Source organism: Chrysemys picta, chromosome 18, assembly GCF_011386835.1.
Source record: "Chrysemys picta bellii isolate R12L10 chromosome 18, ASM1138683v2, whole genome shotgun sequence".
Taxonomy (NCBI): Eukaryota; Metazoa; Chordata; order Testudines; family Emydidae; genus Chrysemys; species Chrysemys picta.
The window spans coordinates 6272226-6296480 of record NC_088808.1 but is presented as its reverse complement, the minus strand read 5'-3'; the positions used below and the strand labels follow the sequence as shown (position 1 = coordinate 6296480).

General features: G+C 48.8%; 1 protein-coding gene and 1 long non-coding RNA gene across 9 annotated transcripts in view; one reads left to right on the top strand and one right to left on the bottom strand.

Moving 5' to 3' along the window:
* The window catches only part of LOC101945368 (dual specificity testis-specific protein kinase 1-like), a 62658-nt gene extending 38637 nt beyond the window's left edge, over positions 1 to 24021 (bottom strand). For 4 of the 8 annotated variants that reach the window (XM_065572211.1, XM_065572212.1, XM_042859674.2 and 1 more), the window contains exons 1-2: positions 23882 to 24021; positions 16928 to 17107 (exon numbers count right to left, since the gene is read on the bottom strand). The gene's annotated coding sequence lies outside the window, so the exon portion shown is untranslated. The remainder of the gene's footprint in view (positions 1 to 16927; positions 17108 to 23881) is intronic. The other 4 variants (XM_008175094.4, XM_024111587.3, XM_008175091.4 and 1 more) reach the window with 2 other exon arrangements.
* LOC135976474 (uncharacterized) lies at positions 7265 to 16070 on the top strand. Its single transcript, XR_010593597.1, has 2 exons — positions 7265 to 7556; positions 15212 to 16070. It is a non-coding gene; the product is annotated as an uncharacterized LOC135976474 (long non-coding RNA).
* Positions 24022 to 24255: the final 234 nt, after the last annotated feature.

Below are 24255 nucleotides of genomic sequence, written 5' to 3'. Positions count from 1 at the left end.
CGCAAACAGTATCTTGGATCGAATTACCTGGGGTCCACACGGCGCGGGATCGACGGCCGCGGCTCCCCCGTCGACCACTACCGCCGCTCGCTCTGGTGGAGTTCCGGAGTCGACGGTGAGCGTGTTCGGGGATCGATATATCGCGTCTTAACAAGACGATATATCGATCCCGGATAAATCAATACGGCGGGTAGTGAAGACGTACCCATAGAGCCAGGGGTGAAATCTTGGCTCCCGTGAAGTCAATTGCAAAACTGTTGACTTCAATGGAGCCCAAATTTCACCTTGGACTGTGATCCAGATCCAAACCCTTCCAGTGTCTGCGAAGGTTAAGATCTACGGGTTCTGATTTAGGACCATCTTTAGACACAATCAGAAAAGAGCCCGAAGAATGATTTGAGGTCTGGAAAATTTGCCTTACGACGAGAGACTTAAGATGCTCAATTTATTTACCTTATCGAAGGAAGGTTACAAGATAATCTGCTCACAGGGAGTACGTTTCTTACAGTACAGGTCCTTCAATCTAACAGATAAAGGTATAACAAAGAACCAAAGGCTGGAAATTGAAACTAGATAAATTTAAATAAAATCAGCTGAACATTTTTAACAGTCAGGGTAATTAACTAATTTTAATTGGGGTAATTTTTAAATCAGGGTAATTAACCACTAGATCAATTTCCCAGGGAATATGGTGCATTCGCCATCATTTGAAGTCAAGAGGAGATGCCTTTCTGAGAGAGAGGCTCTAGTTCAACCAGAGGTTATCGGCTTCATACAGGAATCACTGGGTGACATTCCATGGCCTGTGCTCGGCAGAAATTCAGACAAGAACCTAAATAACGGTCCCTTCTGGTGTTAAAGGGTAAAATTTCCCAGCGTCTCAATGACTTGGCATTGTAAGCTCCATTTTCAAAAGCGATTAAGACACTTAGGGCCACATTATAGTGGTGCGGCAGAGCCACTACAGCGAGGGTTGTGTCATGACTTCTGTTTAAAGGTTGACCTTTCTAAGCCCTCTAAAATCGACACGCTCAGTCAGATTCCTCTGACAGTTGCTGTGCCTCGGGAGGGTGCAGGATAGGGTTGGGGACATAAATTTGGGGACATTTCTGCTAGGGGTTCTGGAGAGATACGCCATCCCCCCCCAAAAAAAACGTTTCTAGTGGAGTTTTATTTGCATGTGTGTGTGTGTGTGCGCGCGCGCAGAGCTAGAGATCAAACTATTGATGTGATACGGCTCAAAATAAACTCAATCTGTCGAGTTTTACCCAAGGTAGTGCATGGCATGGACAGTTTTTAGTGTGCACAAGCCAACCCAGAAAATCAGCTGGAAAGTTTCCATTCCTGCCATTGTACATGCTTTAAAGTTAGACTCACGAGGGCACAGGTAAAGGTTAGTGATCCAAATTTGGGGTGATTTGATCAAGGGGTTCCCAAGTTACAGCTCCCCCCCAGTTTCCTTCTGCTGCTTTGTACTGTTATGCTGAGAGGGGCTAGTGACTGGTTGAATCACAGGCCTTATTGAGAATGATGGGTGTAAACTCACCCTTCAATTAATATAACTAAGGATGAGTTAATCACAAGCCCCCACTTAAGACAAAAGAAGTTTTGGAATGTGTGCCTGGATGTTGCTACAATTTGTGGGTCATGGGTGGCAACTATATTTTGGGGAAATGTAATAAAAGTATTTTTGGGGGAAAACAGACACGTGAATGCTTGCTGGGAAGGTGTGGCACTCTGCACCTCAAAGCAGCACCCTGGAACCCCCATATTCACCATGGTGATATGATTATGATATGTTTTGTACAAAGTATACTTCGTGAGATATCATGTTAAAGTCTTGATCTGTTGAATATTACTATCATGTTGTACTCTATGTGAAGTTATGAAGTATTATATTTGTTACTGATATATGTTGTGAGATTGGGAACACCCACAACCAACCTTTCCAGTTACAACAAAGGAGCAACCATCCATAGCAGGACAGCGTTAATGACCCATCAACATTCATCAACTCACACTCCACTATCATAGACACTTCTCGGAGGAGGCACGTACAAAAAGGAGTTGGACTAACCCATCTCACAGCAAAGATCTTTTCAGCAAGCTGCGAAAAAATATAAAAGAGGGACAGTAACATCATTTCTTGGCCTCTCTCTCTCCTTCATTCCCCCCAACTCAACACCTGGAAGAACATCTGGAAGGCAAAGACTTTGAACTGGGAAAGACTGGACCCAGGCTGGAAGGTAGCTCCAGCCTATATATCGAGGAACTATAACCTGCATGTATCATCTGTCAGGGTGAGAAAAGCTGTATGATTCAACTCTTGCTTAGACTAAAAGTTTAGGATTTAAAATGCATTTTTCTATTTTTATTTCTTAAGGTAACTATTTCTGACCTTGATGCCTACCATTTATAATCACTTAAAATCTATCTTTCTGTAGTCAATAAATCTGATTACTCCTGGGGGAATTCTGCGCCACTGCGTATGCACAGAATTTATGTCCCACACAGATTTCTTTGCTTCCCTGCAGAAAAATGACTTTCTGATGGGGAAGCAAAGGGAAGCCACAAGAGCAATGGACTAGCGACCTGCTGTTTATGTACTTATGTCATCCTTGAGGAAGACAAAGTATGGGCACAGAAGTCCCTTCAATGGCCCGGGTGCAGTCTGGAAACCCCATTCTCTTGCTGGAGGATTCTCTGCACCTTGAAGTCTTTAAACCACAAGCTGAGGACTTCAATAGCTCAGACATAGGTAAGGGGTTTGTTACAGGAGTGAGTGGGTGAGATTCTGTGGCCTGCGTTGTGCAGGAGGTCAGACTAGAAGATCATAATGGTCCCTTCTGACCTTAAAGTCTATGAGTCTATGAGCAGTCATGAGATCCTCCTCAACAATATGTTTCGGGTGCCCAGGGCAACCAACAGAGGTAAATCACTGTGAGGCAGGAGGCAGAAATGGGGAAGACCTGGCTGGTGGCTTCTACCCGGTGCCGGGCTCAGCTGCTAGTCCTGGCTGGGATGGGGAGGACGGGACTTCCTTTTCCCCTGCATGGCATCTGAGGCCAGGTCAGACCCACCCCCAGATTTCTCCCCCGGCTGCAGGAAGCTCTGCAAACTCCCCCTTCCCTCTCCGCACCCATCGCTCCTCAGCTGCAGGGGGAAGGATCCCGGTACAGGGAGCTGATCCCCCATCCACCCAGCCCCCATGCATCCAGACCCCCTCATACCCACACCCGCCCGCCAAGCCTCACCGCCTCGCACTCAGAACCCCCCACTCCCCCTGCACCTGGACCACCCTGATGAGCCACCCGTACCCAGATCCCCATCCCACCAAGCCCCAATCAGTTGCACCTGTATCCCCACCCCACTGAGCCCCACTCCCCAGCATCAGGACCCCATATTGAGTCCACCACACCCAGATCCCCCTGCCAAGCTCTATCCCCCCAAACACAGACACCCCCCCCCCCCGCTGAGCCCCAACCACCTTCACCTGGACCCCTCTGCTGAGTCTCATTACAATTGCACCCAGAACCCCCCAACAAGCCGCTTCCACACTCCTTGTCACACAATTACTTGTCTATCTTCACTCTCTCTGTCCAGTACTCTTTGTTCCCCTCACAGGAGCTTTTGGAACTATTAGACTCTCTCTGTACAAGGCTTTTAATTGATGTCATAAGGCAGTTATTTCACTAGTATATATAAAACTGTTTTGCTCCTATATTAAATATGCTACACAAATGCAGAAGCAAAGCCAAGTGGGTGTTAGCAAGGAGTAAGAGGCTAAAAGGGTGGGAATTATCAAGGATTGGAGATAGCAAGAATATCTGTACCCCACCCCCTCAATCCAGAAACATCAACTATTATGAAAAATGCATTGTCACCTTAATACTAAAATGTTGGAGTGGCATGTGTTTCCAACCACTGTGGAGAATGCAGCACAGGGTGTGGTTACAGTAACTTGCCTATCATTATGGGCAGGGATTAGGCCCAGAATTTTCAAAAGGCCTCAGCACCCACAATTGGGGCCAGATTGTCAAATGACCTCAGTGCTTTGTGAGGGCATTGGGTGCTGAGCTCTTCTGAAATTCCAACCCCGATTCCAGGGGCTGAGCATTTGAAAACCTGGCCCCACATCTCTGGACATTGTGTAGACAACACTCACTCAATAAGTTTCCTAGAAGCCAACAGATGCCATTTTAACACAGTCCGTGTCATAGGCGCTGGGTGCTCAGCCCACCAGCCACAGCTGTTTGGTGGCTCGGGGAGAGGTTTGGAGGAGGGCGGAGAGCAGCAAGCGGTGGGAGGGCGGAGGCCTCAAGAAGGGGGTGGAGTGGGGCCAGGAGGGGGTGGAGCGGGGCCAGGAGGGGGTGGAGCAAGGGCGGGGCCTCGGGGGAGGGTGCAGAGAGGGAGCGGGAAGAGACAGAATGCGGGCAGAGCCTTGAAGGAAGGGGCAGAGTGGGGGGGAACCTTGGGGGCAGAGCACCCCCAGGAAAAACTAGAAGTCGGCGCCTATGGTCAGTGTTGTCAGCCCAGCTTGCGAAATAGCCTGGTCCAGGGGCTACAGCACTAGACTCAAAATCAAGAGACCTAGGTCCCAATCCCAGCTCTGCTGCGGGATGAGTTGCTTCCCTTCTCCGTCCTCTGTTCCCCCACCCATCAAATGGGTATAACAACGCCCTTTACTAAAGGGCTCTGAAATCCATGCATGAAAAGTGCTAAATATTGATGCCATTGTTTCTATTTCTTGTCAGGACTGGCATTGTTGTTTCCTAATTTGAATTCTATTTGCTGGTTAACTCCAGCATGTGTCATTGATTTCTTCAGGCATTTTACTAGTTGTCCTTGAGAACTGATCTGATTAGAAACAGCCACGTGTGGTTGCGCTGCAGGGTAAGTGGGTGGCTCAACAGGAAGCAGCACTAATCGAGTGCTTTACCGTTTCAATGAGCCATACGAAAGTAACGCGTTTCACTTACTGGCTGTTTATGAAAGAACGGGATGAGATCCCTTTGAATTCTATAGACACGCACTGTAACTTTTCTTAAACATTAATTTCCATCTCAAACTGGGTTTATTTCATCTCCAAACCATCTGGAACCAGTGGGCTTCTGCCAGCTTCTGTTAATGAGTAACTAGAATGTTAAACACCAAGTGATGAGACATGGGATGGAAATAATAATGTTGCCCCTTTTTGATCCAAGTAGTTAGCCAATTTTCAGGGGTCTAACACAGTGGTTTTCAAACTTTAGGCTGTGTATCACTTCCAAATAATTTAGTCTACCAGATACCCCCCTCTGAGATAGGGTCATAATATACCTATGATTAGACTTAGGGTTGCCACCTTTCTAATTGCTGGTAACCAGACCCCCAAGGCCCCACCCCCTGCTCCGCCTCTTCCACCAGGCCCCACCCCCTGCTCCGCCTCTTCCCCCAGGGCCCAGACCCATCACTTGCTCCACTCACCCCCTCCCTCCATTGCTCACTGGATTGTCTCAAGGAGTCTGCCTGCAGGTAGGATGTGGCCCCGGCTGAGCAGGGGCTGGCATGGGTTAATGACGCCACACCACACCCTCTCCTGCCGTAACCAGACTTTTGGTTGAGGTATCATTTAGTGTTGCCAGGTCCCCGAAAACCAGGCACCTGGCAACCGTAAATGGCACCCGGACACAGAAGCCAAAACCCAGACTGTCTGGGTAAAAACCAGATGGGTGGCAACCCTAATTAGATTGCCAAGTCTTAATACAGTGCTTTGTCCGCCATGACAGGATTTTTCTCATGTACCCCCTGAAGAGAGCTCGCGTACCCCCGTTTGAAAACCACTCATCTAGCTGATTGATTCCTTCTGTGTTCAGGGAAACAGGACTTTGTGCATCCACCAACCAATGCCCCAGCCCCTGTGTTTGCAGTCAGTCCCACGAAAGCCCCTTGGGACACATGGTTCAGCTTCTATTCAATCTTCGCCACGTGCCTGTGTTTTGGGTGGTGGTTTCTATTGTTTCAGCTGCCTGGTCCATAAAGGAGCTTGATTGTTTCTTTATCCTTTATCCATGCAGTAGTTATGCCCACCGGCTTCCATGAGATTTCACCCAAGCCCCACTCTCAACATGAAGTGCCCACCTCTTCTGTGACACTCTCAAACTGCTTTATAGTTAACGAAGCTCCACAAACTGCTCTGGGAGATAAGTGCTATTCACCTCATTTTACAAGTAGAAAACGTAGGTGATTTGTCTAAGGTCACTCAAAACATCAGAGGCAGATAGGGAGAGACCCCAGGAGTCCTGAGCGCCAGGGCCCCACTCCAGCTCTTTCTCCACAATCACACAGCAGTGGGCAGGGGAAGGGGAAGGAGAATAAAGTTGACAGAATCTGTCTCCTATTGATTCATCTCTGTAAAGTGGGGATACGAAGAACAGGAAAAAAAACTTTCCCATCACTGCTTGCTGCAGAGCCTCTTGTCCCATCATTTTATGCAGCTGGCTACTTCAGAGACAGGACACTGGACTAGATGGACCACCAGTGGTCTCATCCACTCTGCCACCTCCTAAAATGATACAGACCTGCTCACAGGAGGCTGGGAGGCTCCATGAACTAATGTGGATAAAATCCATTGAGATCTTCAGAAGGAAGACAGCAGAGCAGTGCAAACTGTATGGCTGGGATTAGTCTACCCCTGGGATTACTTGTGTTCTCTCTCCGGCCATGGGAGACCACTAGAGAAGAGGCAGCATGGCCCTGCGGATAAGGCACTGGCCTGGAAGTCAGGACACCTGGGTTCGATTCTGACCTGCTGGGTCTCTGTTTCCTTTGCCTGAACTCTTTAGACTATAAATTCTTATTATGCATGTGTCTAGCACAATAGGGTCTTGATCTTGGCTGGGACCTCTAGGTGCTACTGCACCCAAAGAGTTGATAACAATAACAACGTTGTGCTAGCGCAGATATCAGTAAGTCCAAAACCTAAAAGGGGCTTTAACTTTGGAGCAAGTTAATGGTTAATTCCTCTGCATTCCTTATCCTCTCAATACTGAGCTAGATGGACCTTTGGTCTGACCCATTCTGGACGTTATGTTCTCTGAGCAAACTTTGGTGTGCAGCCTCTATCCCACACATTCAATTGGTCTGAGCCCTTCCAAGCTTCACCCCATGCCCGATCAGTGGCAAGCGAAAGACATCCAGAGCTTGAGATAATAAACCATCCACAGTGCTTGATGAAAAGTCTCTTTCCTCGAGATGGCACAATGTAGGAAATGAGCCCCTGTCATAACTATAAAGGGAAGGGTAACAACCCTCCTGTGTACAATACTATAAAATCCCTCCTGGCCAGAGGCACCAAAATCCTTTTACCTGTAAAGGGTTAAGAAGCTCAGGTAACCTGGCTGACACCTGACCCAAAGGACCAATAAGGGGACAAGATATTTTCAAATCTTTTGGGGGAGGGGAGCTTTTGTTTGTGCTCTTTGTTTTGGTGGTGGTCGCTCTTGGGACTAAGAGGGACCAGACATCAATCCATGTTCTCCAAATCTTTCTGAACAAGTCTCTCATATTTCAAACTTGTAAGTAACAGCCAGGCAAGGCGTATTAGTTTATCTTTGTTTTCTCAACTTGTGAATGTTCCCTTTGCTAGAGGGAAGTTTATCCCTGTTTTGTGGTAACTTTGAAACTAAGGCTAGAGGGGGTTCCTCTGGGCTCTTTGAATCTGATTACCCTGTAAAGTTATTTTCCATCCTGATTTTACAGAGATGATTTTTACATTTTCTTTTTTATAAAATCCTTCTTTTAAGAACCTGACTGATTTTTCCATTGTCCAAAGACCCAGGGGTTTGGGTCTTTGATCACTTTGTAACCAATTGGTGAGGATATTATTCTCAAGCCTCCCCAGGAAAGGGGGTGTAGGGGCTTGGGGGAATATTTTGGGGGAAGAGGAACTCCAAGTGGTCCTTTCCCTGTTTCTTGTTAAATCACTTGGTGGTGGCAGCATACCAGGTTTGAACCTAAGCTGGTAGAAATAAGCTTAGGGGGCTTTCATGTGGGCCCCCACATCTGTACCCTAGAGTTCAGAGTGGGGAAGGAACCCTGACAGCCCCTTACGCAGCAGACAGGGAGGCTGGCGTTGGATCAACCCAACACATCAGCAAGACAGGCCTGCACGCGGCTTGCTGGGAGGGAGGGAGGGAGGGAGGGATTGGAAAGAGCAGCCTTGCAGGATGGTTTTTGCTGAGCGACGTATTTGCTGACTTTGGCTTACAAAGGGGAAAAAACCACACTCTTCCATTTCTTGGAGCTGATGCGGTGTGCCGAGAGCCTGGGATGTCGCACTCGTGTGTGTGTCAGCAGATGCTGCTGCAGAGCGGAGACCCAGTTATCGCTGGGTCAGTTGTACTCAGAGGGGAAACAAGCAGCCGGCTTCTCCTTTGCTCTGGAAAAGCAAGGCTCCACGTCACAGGCCTTTACCCCACCTCCTCTTCTGACCCAACTGCTCCATCCACCCCAGGACACAGCGAGCAGGCGGGAAGAGGACATATCAAGGACAGATCAGAGATGGCTTCACAGCATGAACCACACTGACTGGCTTCTCTGCAGCTTGACCTCTTTAGGGGAGAGAGAATCAAGCACCTGTTGAGCTGACGTGACAAGCACTTTCTGCTACTTTGGCTTGAATTTGAGCTGCAAGGCTGGGATCTAGGTTCAAACCACCCCAAAGGCTGCAGAGGGGTTGGGTCAGCCCATTACAGACACACAAGCCAGTTGCGTCACAAGGCGCCAGATCCACACACCCCAACAGTTCAGGCAGTGCTGGATCCGGGTTTCTCGAATGGCAGTGACTCCATGTTTGGGGTGATGGGATGAGAAAAGCCAATGGAATCTGGGCAAGCCCCGCTGTGGTATCTCCACCCACTGCTGCCACCAGCGTTCACAAGATGACCAGGGAACAGGCACTTTCTACTCTTGCTCGAGCTCCCTGATGTATCAAGAAACAGCTTAACATGCTGCTATTGTTCCCTCTCTTTTTAGTGGGATATAAATTGGAATCAAATGGGCTCTCTCCAACCACTCCCACAGCATTTAATTTGCGAGCATCTAAAATGCCGAGTGCAGGGTTCACTCTCCAAATGAGCACATAAGGAACAATTGCACCAGCTACTCCAAAGCAGAGAGCAATTGTGCTGCGTTTAGAATTAAACTACAATCCATTTGGGACCCAGCGCATTACACCACGATGAGCTTTAAAACGATTAAGGAGAGCACAAGAGGGCTATAATGCGCTAGAATAATTCACTAGACCCTGATCATTCCCACTCACACCAAAAAACATAAAGGGAAAAGGATTTTTTTAAATACCCTGCTTGATAGGAGTGTTAATTTCGTTGTTCTGTCTCTCTTATCTGCACACCTTAGCTGGTGTCCGGACATTCTCTGTAGCACAGTTCCACGCCTAACCAGAAAGTGAGAATGGTGTCACCTACACAGCCACCCCCTGGGCAACAAAGAACAGACGTGATGAGACCATGGGCCTGATACGGGAGAGGGAGATCAATGTGCATGGATCAGCACACAAGTATGGATCCAGGCAGACAAAACATTGATTCTAGTCCAGTACTGAAGGGCATAGGTGTTATGGGCTGCTTACAAGAAAAATCAGCAATCCAGGCAGAAGCACAAGGTTTGTCCATACCTAAGTGCAAAATGGCAAGCGTCACATGGGAATGGAAATCAGCGCCGGTACTTTGTACCTTGCTATCTGATGATCTCAAAGTGCTTTACGATCCCCCTTTGACAGAAAGGAAACTGAAGTATGCAGTGGTGAAGTGTCTTGCTAAGAGTCACACAGTCAACCGAATCCTGAAGCTCTGTCTACACTGCAGTCATGAGGGGTGATTGCAGCACATGTACACACATACCCAAGTTAGCTTTGACTGAGTTAGCTCTAAAGATAGCAGCAAAGGCAAGGCAGCATGGATTAACCACCCACTACATGCCCTGGGCCTGGGATGGGCTTGTAATGGGAAATTAGCCTGTGCTCCAATGGCTTCCCTGTAATTTTTGGGCAAATTAGTTTAGGTACACCTACACATGCTGCAATCACTCTTCCTGAGTGCAGGGTAGACACACCCTTAGTCTTTTGCACTAACCACTAGCCACTACAGCCATTTTGAAAAGAGGGACGTAGCAATCATCCGAGTGTCCTTTGCAGATCATCTTTGAAATAATTCCCCCAGTTGGCTCAAAGGATTGTTCCTAACTGGTCTTGTGGCCTTTTTCTCTTCTTTATGATGAAGAGTTGAAAAGAGTAACACAATTTGGTTGTTTTTTAATTGGAAAAAAAAGATTAGGAATATCAAGTCTGGCCTTCCCTGGTTCTGCTATGGTGACCTCTCACACTTTAATGGGGAGGAGGGGGGTATGACTCCTTAACAAAGAAGCCCTTTTCTCAATTGTTGATTAGACATTGAGTTAGAAAGGTGTTAATACAGAGTTACAAAGAGTGTTCTCTACTCAGTTGCTAAGGCTTCATTCGTTTGTTTCTTATGGTTTCGTAGTTTCACAAGTTTCCGGCCATTATACTGTCCTCCAGGCTACAATGGCACAAGCCCAAATTCTTCCCCCCTTCCCATGTCTCCTTTAACAGCGAAACATTTGTATGTAGAAGGGCTCCACACAGAACCTACAAAATCTACTCTCCCTTCTGCATAAAGATAAAGAACTGCGTGGAGCAGCACAGCGCAGTGCTCGTCCCCCTCGCATGCGGCAGGGTAGCTGACTGAATGAAATTTAAAACCTGCATAACTCAGCAATGGCTGGATGGATTTTACCCAAACTTCCGAACACTTTCTCCGCTGCATTACAGCCTTGTCCACACAAGAAAGTTGCAGTACTTTAACTTTTTTAAGGTTTTTAAGCCAATGTAGTTCAAGCCCCTGCGTGGACACTCGTATTTCAGTCTGAGTAGCTTGTTTCAGTTTGCTTAAACCTGTTTCTAATCAGCTTACAATAACTCAAAATAAGCCGCCCTCAAACCAAACCGAGAGAGGAAAACGGTCAGGTGGTTCGGACACTAACATGGGAGACTGGGTTCAATTCCCTGTCCTGCCCCAGACTCCGTCTGTGACCTCGGACAAGCCACCAGGGCCATGTCTACATGGTGCGTTACGCTCAGTAAGCCTAGCACGTCTTTCCAGCTCTAATTTCAACCCTCTCTACAGCCTCGCCACCCTAACGCTGTCATAACAATACCCAGAGGTGAGAGCAGCGATGTGGGGAGTCTGGGGGAGGACAAGCCAGCATCCAAAGTACCACCATGCTAGGCCACTCCCACAGGTGCCCCACACTTTGCCACTACTAACATTAGCTTGCTCCAGCCATTGCCACTGGCATCAGCAGCAGTCAGTGCCCCATCCTCTGCCGCCACCACCGTCAGCAATGGCCCGACCCCAGCACTCATCGGCAGTGCCCTCTAGCACTGCACACACCAACTCCACTCACGCCTCTTCAAGCATGGGTAGTGTCCCGCCTGCTGACCCTGCCGCTGCCAGCCTGACCCCACCCCCGCACCTTAGCTGCCAGCACTCACGCCCCGTTTACTGCAGGGTCCTCTCTCCTGCCATTTCATCCATAACAAGCCCAGTTGCCAACACAGACACTTCAGACTTTCGTGCCCCATCCCTGGCTCATCACCAACGCCGCGCCCAGAGATACAGCCCACAGGACAGAGCTCTGCATGGCAGTCTGGCAAATCTGCCCACTGGTGCCGGGCAAGCGCCAAAGTGACACTCTCCGTGCTTGAGTCACACTGCCAGCTCCAAGTATCTAAGATCCATTCCTCACCCTCCCACCCCCGAGAACCTGGCTCACACTAAACGGCAACTCATCAAAATGCAAACGCGTCTGTCAAGGCAATATCTGTTATTCTTAAAGCCATTTTCAGACCCGGACGTGAATTTAGTTCTCACGAAAACGAAGCACTAATTGTGCTGTTCTGATAAAGGAACAGCGTAGGGAAGAGCCGAGATCACTTCCCGCATAGATCTGTGCCAATGAACCTCAGTCTGGTCCTGCCGCCTCACTGCTATTCCAGTCCTGGGCACCTCAATCCTGCAACTTCTCCTGCTATTCCACCCCTGGATTCTCCAGACAGCTCAGCTGGTGCATCTCAATCCCAACTCACAGCCCCCCCCACCCAAATATTCCTTTCCTGCACCCCCCATGCCACGCTGCCAATGCACCTCCGCTGTGCCCCACATCCTCTGCCGTTCCAATCCCAGGTCTCGGCGGAGCAGACGCTCCACGAGACGCTGTGGATCTGTGACAGGCACAAATGCAGATGACGGTGAGACCACAATGCAGATTCTCTCCCGTGGTACAAATTAGGATCTGAACCCTAACTCCAGCAGTGGAAAGCTGGGGTGTGGATCACATCACCGGTATCTCCATTGACCCCTATATTCCAGGAGCCCAATACTGAGCGTCAGTCCCCACTGAAGTCAATGGAAGTTATGCCTACGTACGGCCTGAACAGGGGCAGTGGAAAGAGCAGAGGATGAGTCATTTATTAATAAGCAGACAAGTCAAACTGGACCCTCTCAAACTACAGGGAACTTTAGATCTGCATGGGAAGGCACCAGCGGCCGCAAAGGAAGCACAGAGCCAGAAAGAGGGGAGAGAAAAGCCTGCAGAAGGTGGGCAGAGAGGAGTCCAATATCTCTCTCACTGTCTCCAGGCTCAGAGCCGTGCCAAGGGAAGGGTGCTACAGGTGGCTGCTCTGTGCCCTCAGTCCCAGAACGGAGCCACGCCCTGTCTAAATCGACCAAGTCAGAATCAGACCAGGCTGGGCTGGTTCCTGGACAAGCGAATGCTTCCCCCTAAGCGAGACCCCTCACGGCACGCTGGCAGCGGAGCCGCAGTCCTGCAGCCAACAGCAAGGAGAGACGCAGGTCAGGGCCACAGCAAGTGAAACATGCCCGAGAGAAGGAAAAACCTCAACAGACCGAAATGGATTTTGTGGTGGTGAATGGCGCTGGGTCAACAGCCCCAGGGAAACCAGTTCTGTGCATTCACAGAACTGGCACAGCCTGGGCAGCTGGCTTCCCTCCCACCGCCCTGCTGCTGTACCTCACCCCGGCCTGCACAGACGGCTCTGAGGGCACAAAGGGAGTTTGGTCAATGGCCCATTCAGCACTTGGCCTCTCTGCTGAGGCTGCCAACAAGGGGCCTGGTTAGTGCCATCTGTGGGGGCGGTTTCGCAATCTGACTCGGGCGCTTTCTCTGCTGCTTCTTGCAGATCCCATCCGGCTCCATGGGGCTGTGTACGGTTATCCCTGGACTCCGACACGAAGCGCTGGGCCGACAGGAGTCAGAGCGGAGAGGGACCATGTTTCTAGCCTAACAGAGCCATGGACCGTTCACACCACACTACCCAACCTGCAGCTGCAGAGAGGCCCCTCCTCCCGGGACGGCTGAAATGGTACCGGGATCTTTACCGCTTATCATTCTGAACCAGTTCATGAGGCTTTGTGCTGACGGAGCCCTGTGATGATGATGCCTTGAAACCACCTGGGGAATCTCCTTTCCACGTTTCTGGGGACACGCTGCCAGCTCCGTCCTCTGTTTAGAAGGAAACCTTCACCCCTGAGCCCGTAAGCCTCTCTACAAACAGGTGCTCTCTTCTGCGTCCCCACCCCACCACTACTTAATCTGTAATGAAAGAGAAGCCGGAGCTCAAGCAATTAGGTGCTGGGGCTCAAGCAATTTTTTTACTTTCATAACTGACGCGGGAAGCCCAGAGGTGTGGGGCTCAGCGCTAGCAAGCCCTGGCACAAATTAAACAATGCACCCCACGCAACCCATGGCAGTTTGGTGCAGGGGTGAGGTTCCACCCTGAACCTTGGGCCTTGTAATGAAGAGGCCCAATCAAATGGCTTCCCAGGAGCCCCCATTTGGATTGAGATGTTGCAATATGTAGCACACCTTTGTGACAGGGTATTCTTCCGTCACTGAGAAAAGAGGAAAAATAGTTCCCCAGAAAAAAATCCTGCTGTAAACGGATCTCTGTTCAGGAGCATCACTGCCACAAACCAGCATTCTGCTAAGGGCGCAGGGGGGTTTAAGGGCGTAAGCCATTCTCACTGTAACCCTGTTGGCTTCAGATGGCTTATACCAGGGAGGAAGTTTACCTGCTGGAACGCTACGATTTGCCAGGCCATTTATCAAGGCATGTGCGGTTCCTTTTGCAACCCCGGTGGAACGGTGATAAACTCTAAGCAAAGGAAGTTAATCGCCACCTAGAGCACTTCAAATATTTATAAAGACACCTGGAAAATGGTCACAATAATTCTCACTTCCCAAGTTGAAACTATGGCTCCTGGGTAGTAAATGATTTCAGTTTAGATGCTGCTCAAAGGCACAAATTCAATAAGGACAAAGGATTTGGTTTTTTAGGCCCATTTCTCTGCTACTATGTAGGGGTGAGAGAAGGAAAGCACGCCGCAACTTAGCATTTCCCCTGCAAAAAGCTACAGTGCAAAATTGTTCTAATAGATCTCCCAGAGGCTGTTGTGTTTTGGACGTTTTTCAATCCTAGAAGACACATTTTCAAAGCCCCTTTTATTGAATTATACAACTCATCCTCACAAGCAAAATGCCTGCTCTTGCAATATAAATGACGGGGTTGGAACTTAATGAATCCTATTGAATTCAAGATGATTAAGGAGTGTTTAGTACAGCTAGCACCTATCTTTAGGAATCCATCATACAAACACTCCTAGTTATTCTCTGACACGATTGCCAAGTGCACATCCATCCTATGCTTGTTTCTCTGACAACAGAGCTGGGTCAGCAACGCAACTCCAAATATATGGATTCTAATAAAGGAGAGAGTCCAAGACTCCAGGTGTAGGCCTTGCATGAACAATGAAAGAAAACAGAAGTAAGGAACCAGAGGTTAATTAATGGACAGAGCATGAATTCACAAGTGGCCTTGAAAATAACATGTAGTTAGTGAATAAAGAAATAGTAAGAAGAGTAAGTGGGATAAGTTTGCAGCTACAGCTTTGCTTACTAGTATATTTTGTAATTTGTAGACAGTTTAGGATCTATACAGGGACTGGTTATAAAAATTAGTAAACCAATTATGAAGTGTGATGCAATGTAAAAACGCAATGACTGGGCATTAGTCTTTGCATGTAATCGGATTGATTATTATGTGCTTTTGCAGTTGTGGTGCACCCTAGCCCAACCTCCTACACCAGAACCTCAGGTGTCGCTTTATGAAGGGACAATAAAGAAACCTCAGTGATGAGTCTGGATTCCAGAGAACAGGATAAAGTGTCTCCCAGAACCGGACGAGGGGATCCAGATCAGCCAAGTGGAAAAGGTCTCGGAGAGAATCCCAACACCAGATCTCAGCCTTAGTCCAGTTTCTGGACTCTAAGAATGTGTTTTGGCTTTTTTATGCAACAGATTTACTCTCCTTCAAAAAACAAAATGTGACTTTGTGCCACTCTAAAAAGCAGCTAAGTGGTGGTGGGGCCACTCAATGAGAGAGAAATGAAGTTATTAGTACCGCACTTTAACACATGATGATGGCTTTAAGCCCACGCTGGGTGAGAGACGCTTTGCCCTTTTGCAGCTGCTCACAAAAGCAATGTCCATAGGCACATGAACGGCTGAGAGAGGGTGCAGTGGTTAGCGTGGGAGAGGTGGAGTCAACTCTCTGCTCTGCCACAGGCACCCTGGGTGACCTTGGGCAAGTCACTTTTAGTCTCTCTGTGCCTCAGTTCCCCATCTATACACTGGGGATAACTGCACAGCCCTGCCTCACAGGGGTGTTGTGAGGATAAATACGGTAAAGACTGAGGTGATCAGACACCAGGGCAGCGATACTCAGACTGAGGCTCGCGAGCCACAAGTGGCTCTTTAATGCGTCTCTTTGCACTGGGTGGTTTAATAATTAACCCAATGGGGATGCTTTTACTATGTTATTAACTAATTAAGTGATTAACTTATTTGCTGTGCGAATACTATATGTATATTTAGAGAGAGAGAACTACAATAAATGCAACACTGAATTCGCACTCCTGTGGCTCTTTTGGGTAATGTTGATCACTAACTTGACTCCTGAACCACTGAGGTCTGCTGAGTATCTCTGCCCTGGGGTAACTGGGGCTATACGATAGCTATCGAGAGGGTGCAGGATGCATTCCCTCGTTACTAGTATTGTGTGTATTACTGGGGCACTTAGGGTATGTCTACACCACACTCTCAGCCCAGGCTGTGACACAGGTTTGAGCCAAAGCCCCACTCCTGTCCACACACACAAATCAGACTGACTCTACTCAGGATCTGGGCCCTAGAACTCTGCTGGGGGATGTGCCAGATCTTGAATCCCACTGTGACTCGGGTCCAAGCCCTGTCATTTTCCAGTGTGGCTGCAGGGGAAGCCACAGACCCGAGTCAGGTGGTCTGCACAGTGCAGTGTGGACGCATTAGCATGGCTGTGAGACCCGTGTCGAGCGACTGTAAGCCCAGATTTACAATGCAGCAGGAACACAAATCCACAAGCCCGGGTCCCACAAACTCGAGTTTACAATGCAGTGGAAATGTACCTTTAGAGGCCCCTGCTGAGATCAGGGCCCCATTGTTCTAGGTGTTGTGCAGACGCACAGTAGGAGACAGCCCCTGCCCCGAAGAGTTTCCAATATAAATACACAAGGTTGGAGAAAGGAAAACATTGTTTGCCCTGGTCCACAGCTGTGGAACTGGGGCATGGCGAGATTAAGGAACTGGAGCACAAATCCCATAGGTTTACTATGGTTCTTGTGCTTCTACAATCCTCCTGTCAAGGGACTTGCCCAAACTCACACCAAGAGTGCATGGTGGAGTCGGGAATTGAACCTACATCTCTCAAGGGCTAGTCCAGTGCCTTACTCACCAGCCTACTCTTGCATTCCCCCTCGCTGCCATCTCTGCTGACTTAGTTCTGTTGGCTGATGCAGGCACGTCTCGGGCTATCCCTGCCCCTCCTCGCCATCACTGAGGTATTTAGTGACTGTATCCCTTGATCCTTTGGCTGGGGGTGAACAGGTGCGAGGGGACACATGCAAGGAACAATCTGCAAAGTAAGAAGGTGCCAGTTTCACATACCGGTAATTATTTTTCAGAGCAGGGCCATCCTTGATGTTTCTAATTAGCCATGTAGCAGGGTGCCTGGGGAATATGGTATAGTTCAGTGGGTCTCAAACCTTTTTACTGGCGACCCCTTTCACATCGCAAGCCTCTGAGTGCGACTCCCCTAATAAATTAAACCCACTTTTTTATATATTTAACACCATTATAAATGCTGGAGGCAAGCGGGGTTTGGGGTGGATGTTGACAGCTCGCGCGCGGCCCTGCCATGTAATGACCTCGCGACTCCCTGAGGGGTCCCGACCCCCAGTTTGAGAACCCCTGGTATAGTTGTACCCCTGTACAGAGCCATTCAGACACGGAGATCGATATCTTGAGCTCTTCCTTACTGAGTGAACAACAAAATCATCATCAGTCAGGAAAGCCAGTTCCTTGCTTTTATCAGCAGATATCCACAAAGCAGGCTACTCGAACAGATGTTCGGGGTCAAATCCAGGCCCCATGTAAGTATGTCCAACTCCCCTGAATACCACCTGCTTCTACCAGGCCTGAATCCAGACATTCTCTCTTTGGTGCCTGACGTCAGTGGAGTCACACCAGGGATGAGCCGAGCCCAAGAAATGAGAACCGACTTAGTAAGGGAGTCACTTGATACAGCACATTGATTAAGGATCAGCTCATATCTTACTGATCTCTCTTTCTCTACTGCTGAGAGTTTCCTCCTCACTGCGTCCTGCCTTTTCGCACCTGCCTGCTGAGTTCTTAGGCCTGGTCTACACTTACAAAGTAGGTCAACATAGCTACATCGATGGAAAAAGCCCGTCCATTGGCGCAGGTTGCTACGGTACAGGGTTATGGTATATATGACATTGCTATGCCAGTATAGGCTCCGTAGCGTAGACACAGCTGTGAGGCATTAAAACTTTCCCATGGCTTGTCAGTGACCTATCCATCTCTGCGATACGCTTTCCCTGAAAGACAGGCTGTCCTTGCTGGATTAAATGCATTTCCACATGCAGCACAATACAAACAGACAATATTTGCACAGGAACTTGTGTTATACAGTTTCTCAAGGCAACTAGGTTGTTTCCAGGAACCTTACATGCAACGTCACAGTAACCACCTCTTGCTAATGTTGCCTTCAATGAGTGTCCATCTCAACCAGCACACAACCGGCAGGAGGCACACAGCAGATCGTAACAGCCCTAGGCAATGTGAGAGAAATGGGCTGACACCTCGTGGTAATACAGAATAAGGATACTTAGCGCTTAACATAATTAAAGTGCTGTACAGACAATAAGTCATCAATAACCACATTTCCCCCTGTGAAGCAGGCAGGTATTTTTATCCTCATTTTACAGCTTGGAAAACTAAAGCTGAACAAAAGAGAGGCTAGGCAACTAACCCAAGGACATATAGTGCGTCAGTGTAAGAGACGATTAGCACTCGGGAGTGGCGGTGGTGAACAGAGTTGCTCCCTCCATACAGCACAGGTGTCCCCAGAACCTCAGCCATGTGGAGCAACCTTTCAGATGCTTTAATTTACATTAGAGTTTTCCATATGATTGATGGGTGGATCACCAAGGAAAATACCCAGACGCTGCACGTGGAGGAAAGCCTACACCATGCCCTCTTTCCATCTGGCCCTACCCCTTTTCTCAGCTGTGCTGCCTGCTGCACTGCCGGTGATCTATGTAGGCACAGAATCAGACCAGCACACGTTATACCAGGGGCTCAGTCAAGATACAAACCATATTTACACCAGCAGAATGACCTTAGTGCACCCAAGAATCTGGCCCTACATTTTTACTATGTCCTATTTCAGTTAGTCCCTGAGAGCCAATGCAGCTCTGGGAGAGTGAGCCGGATCAATTCTGGCTTATGCATCATCAACACTGAGTTCTGAGTGCACATGAGCCAGAAAGTACCCAGCTTGGCTCTCAGATCGCAGGAGGTGATTGACGGGCAAGCAGCCTTCCTAACTATAAACCAAGCAGACTTGATCTGGAGTTACTGAGAGGAAATGAACTCAGAGCCCCACAATGCTGTGTTTATAAAGCCACTTTTCAGAGTGGAATAGTGAAGGATTATTGAGAAGGATATTTTCACTACTTACTTATGGCTAAGTCACTTAGGAATAAGGATATACAATTCTTACCCCAGTAGCCATAGCCTCAGTGTAATTATGTTAGAGCTCATTAATTATCTATATATCACAAACATATAGGACCCTATTCATCCCTGGCATAACTGGTTTTGATGAAGTTACACAGGGATGAATGTGACCCATAGAGTTTTGTTTTGTTTTTAAACGCAGCACCTGTCAGCTGTCCTATTGCAACCAGACCTGTTAGAAATATTGGTGTCACTGATACCGACACTGATCAAATGGAAAAGGACAAATTCAAACACGCATTGTATGGCAGTGACACTCAGGATTCACGGGAGAGAGAGTTAAGCCTCTAGCCCCAAAAGCTCACGTTCAAGACTTGAGAAACAGGAGTCAAAGCATTTGCCATCAGTATTCAGTGCCTAGGCATGGACTCTAGTCACATAAACCAGACTGTATTAACGTGAACCAAGCCAAGCTACTTTACATAACATTTCCCTTGCAAATATGAATATTGAAGGGAAGAGGAAAAAGAGATTATGCTGACTTTGATGTCTTAGTTAGCATCAGGTAGGAGAGACCCTGAAACGACCTCTTTAAAGATCCAACAACTCTGCTCCTTCAAATAACGGCTGACAAACCTCCCGGAGTCCTCTAAGACGACCTTCGGCAAGAAACAAGGAAGACCTCACCTGACATTCTGAAGGTAAAAACCAAGCAGCCTTCTATCTATATCACAAAGGCGGGGAAAAGAGCACAAACACATGAATTTCCTTTGCAGGCAAAACGTCCCCTCTTCCGTATCCTGTTGTTCAGTGTGCTCTCCATATGACTGTCCCCCTACACCCCAGACATGGGTGCATTTAAGTAGTGCTACGTAAACACAGAACCAAATCTGGAAGGCCTTGCTGATTGGCTTTCAAGGGAGTTTTGCCTGCTTTAGGACATTAGGTTTCAGTCCATACATTTGTAAGGTGCTTTTGGACCCTCTGTAAAGGCAGGAACTAGAGAAAGATCAAGCCTTATTATTACAGAGTTTATTGCTCCTGATTTTTATTTTTTAGTGCTGAAATGTGGGATTCATCCAGACAGGCAGGGTGTTGGTTGTGTGACAACAGCATGGGTAATATTGCACATGCAGCTGCATCTGGCCATCAATACACAATGCTCTGACTGATGACAGCACTGATGTTATGTGCAAGAGCCAGCTCTCAACTGAGTGGGTCAGTGTAAGGTTTGATGGAAAGACGAAGGTGGTGGTGCCGACAGGTCCCTGATCTCAGCCCCCCTGACTCCATGGGGGATAGAATGAGGCCCAATACAGCCAGGTTCTTAAACACGTGCCTAATGTTCTGCATGTCAGCAATCCCACTGAAGTCAGCGAACTAGGTGCTTCACAACAGTCATGTATTTCAGAATCTTGTTGGATTCAGACCTGACGACATCCAAATCTTTCTAACACTGAGGTTTTTTGAACGACCACGATCTAATATTTTGCCTTTTAAGCCACGTGATCCTTTTTAATCTCAGCTCTGAATCTCCTGACTTTAAAGGATTTGGGGGAAATGTTCTGATAAAATTGGCTTAAACCAACGGATTTCTATTTCCAATCTTTAACTCGGTCTTTAAAAAGTGTCTGATGCTGCTGAGTGTCAACACTGGCTTCAGTTCAGCCCCTTTTAAGGCCACCCTGCTATTGGCTGGTACAGTATTCCTAGTCTCTTTTCTCATTCAAGATTTGCCCTTTTCAGTGTATTTCCTCCATCCCATGGTCAGCACTTTGCATTCCCCACTTCTCTTGTACAGTCACTTTCTCCTGGTGTTGGTAGGAGTCTTTCATATAGTAGCTGGGGAGAAAAAACGCATTTACAAACCTGAAAGCGTAGCTGTCAAACCACAAAAACAGGCTGGAGCCGCAGACTTAAGGGCAGGTGTAGGAACCAAAACAACTTTCAACTCATTGATTTAAACTGGATGCCTATGAAGTTGCCACTTGCCACTGTCCCTTTAACAGAACTTTCCAGCCCTATATTTCCAGAGTACCTCTATTATCCGGGGGTAATGGAGGGACAGGGAGATGGAAGCAGGAGAGGAGGCAACACCTCCAGGTGGAGAGAGGTCAGAAAGGGGGTTCCCAGGGAGGAGATGAGGTAACAAGCCTGTTGGAAAATAACTGTCTTGGGAGCGGGGAAGAATGTGGGGGGGAGAGGGAATAACGCACCCAAGTTATCACACCCCACATGGGTGTGAGAGGGGTGACACTTCTGGGAGGGATGAGGGGGAGACACAACCAGGCTTGAATCACACCAAAGAGGTGGGGAAAAAGAGCAACACACCAGGTGGAGATGAGGTAACAGTGGGGGAGGGGGGGAGAGGAGCAAGTTACATACCTGAGGGGAGGATAACACAATCAAGCTGTGCAACAGTGACCTTATGCAATCACTTGGTATTAGCACCATCAGACTCCCCTTCCCCCATTCACTCCTACAGTTTGTTACGCTGGCTTGTTGCATCTAGTCTGAACTTAGATTGCAAGCTCTTTGGGCAGGGGCCATGACATCCCATGGGTCTGTTCAGTACCCAGAACAATGGGGCCCTGTCCTGATTGAGGCCTTTGCACATTACCATAATACAGATATTAAACAAGTGCAATAAAGAGGCAAAGTCTTCTCCGTTCCTTCCATCCCTTACGCTTAGTGTCTGCTTTCCCCAACTTCTTGTTCTTGTATCTTCTGCACATCGGAAATGCTGAATTTGACAAAGTAAATTTCAGCCTTGGGTGAATACTCACAAACCTATTTTGGAATTTCCTGCCCTACTAATTTGGGGTAGTTGTTGTGCAGTCACTTGTACCACAATCAACTGGGCACTTGTCCCTGATTTCCTCTGTGGTAGAATGATGTCTGTGAGTCATGTCTGTGGTGAGCAGCCCAGCACAAACAAGCCGGGAAGAGGAAACTTTCCGCAAAGAAATAAACTGGGCTGAAACCTCCTTTTTCCTTCGGTGCTAAAACGTGCATTGACATGATACATGTGATCGTATCAACATTAACAGCAAAATATTTTAGTTAAGAGTTATAGGAATTGTGTTTTGTTTTGTTTTTTTAAAGGCATCCCGTTAAGAGAGAGAGCATGAATGTAAAACCTCACACTGAGTCACACACACATTTTTTCTCCTGGTATCTGCTCCTTCTTTGCGGCCTTTAAAACACCTAGCGTCCTTCCGCTGAAGCAGCTGGTACTGGCCACTGTCGAAGACGAGATACTGGACTAGATGGACCGTTGGGCTGATCCAGGACAGCATCCCTGATGTTCCTCCACTGTAGTCCTCGTGCAAGCTCAACTCTCACTGAATTCAATGAGAATTTTGCCTATGGTGGAACTGCAGGATCAGGCCCCTTAATTTCTAAACGTGCTTCTGTTCCACTCCCCAAAAAGCACAGCGATAGCCCTGATCCTCGCCCTGGCAGGGTTTCTCTTCCATTCAGAAGGCTTTGTGAGAAAGCGCAAAGTAGGCCCATGGGACCAAAAGCCCTTTTGCAGAAGAACTAACTCGCCTGCAGCATTTAATTAATACAAATAATTATTTTACCATTCTATAACCTCTTCCAGTCAAAAATCGTAAAGTGCTTTTTAAACACGAATTAATTTTGCCATACAGCACGCTGCGAGGTGCATGATAGATAGACAGGGACCACTTCATCCAGCTCTGAAAATACAGATCCCTCTGCAGGACAACTGCTTACCAGCACATGGGCAACTGATTAGCATTTGCAGCTACTATAATCATTAGTATGTTGAACTCTGCCTCTCGGGGGTCTGTCCTAGCCAGCCTCAGCCATACTGGCATTTTCGTAAACTGCTCTGTACAAATTCCACAGAATTTAAGCTTTTATTTGAGAGAAGAAAATTCCCTCCCCTCAGGGTTCTAAAGCACCTTCCCAATGTGACCTGATACAGCCGCTGTCTGCAGTCAGTCAGCAAATATGGACCAAATTCAGTGTTGGCCCAAGGGGGTGCAGCACCCTCTGAAGTCAATGGAAGTTGCACCCTAGTTGCATCAGGACTGAAGTTGACCCATGAGCACCGAGAGGTGAGAACCACCCATAGTCATATACTGGGGGTTGACTCTGAAACCTACCAATGACCACTAAGAAAACTGGATTAGGTGTTTCCGCTAACATGATCAGAAGTGAAAATAATGCTCTGTGGAGCCTTCAGAAGAGGCACCTAAATTTGCACAACCGGTCTGTAGGGCACCTACCACTCTGCACGCGGGCGTGAGTGTGAGTGAGTGTGCAGAGCACCCAGTGCAGCTGGGGCCCAGATCCTACCTGCCCTCTGAGGCTGCTACTGCGATAGAGAGCAACAACAACAACAACAACGTTGTGGGGCTGTGGGCAGGGCTAGGGGTGGCAGGCGGCGCTGGCACAGAGGGGCCCCCACCTGTGCCCGGGCCCCAAGGCGGGGGTGGATCCCCGAAGTTGCTGAGCCGCGGGGCTGGGAGGTCCAGGCAGGCGGAGCTGTCTCCCCGCGGGAAGCACTGAGCCCACCGCCGCCGAGCGCCATCCCCTTCCCCGCCTGCTCCCGCCCGGCCCGGCTCAGCCCCGCTCCCGCCCGGCGGACGCTGCCTCCGCGGCGCGCACTCACCTGCTGCCGGCTGGGCCAGCGGCTGCCGCGCTCCAGCTGCGGGCTCCCGGCTCCTTCCCTCGTGCGCTGCGGGGGCGCCCGGCTCCGCTCCCCTGGGAGCTCCGCGCCCGGCAGCGGCAGGCGAGAGGCAGCCGAGCCCGCCGGCGCTGGGAGCGGGGCTGAGCGGAGCGCAGCGCCTGCCTGTCTCCTCCCTCCTCCCGGGCGAGCTGCGAGGGGCTGAGCGCAGCGCTTCCCCCGCCAGCGCCGCACCGAGCGGCTGCTCCGCATCGCACTGCCCGGGCCAGTGCAAGGCAGCCCCCCACCGGGCACCCCCTGCCGGTGCAAGGCACCCACCCCTCCAGCAATGCACCCGCCCTCCGTGCAATATACACCCC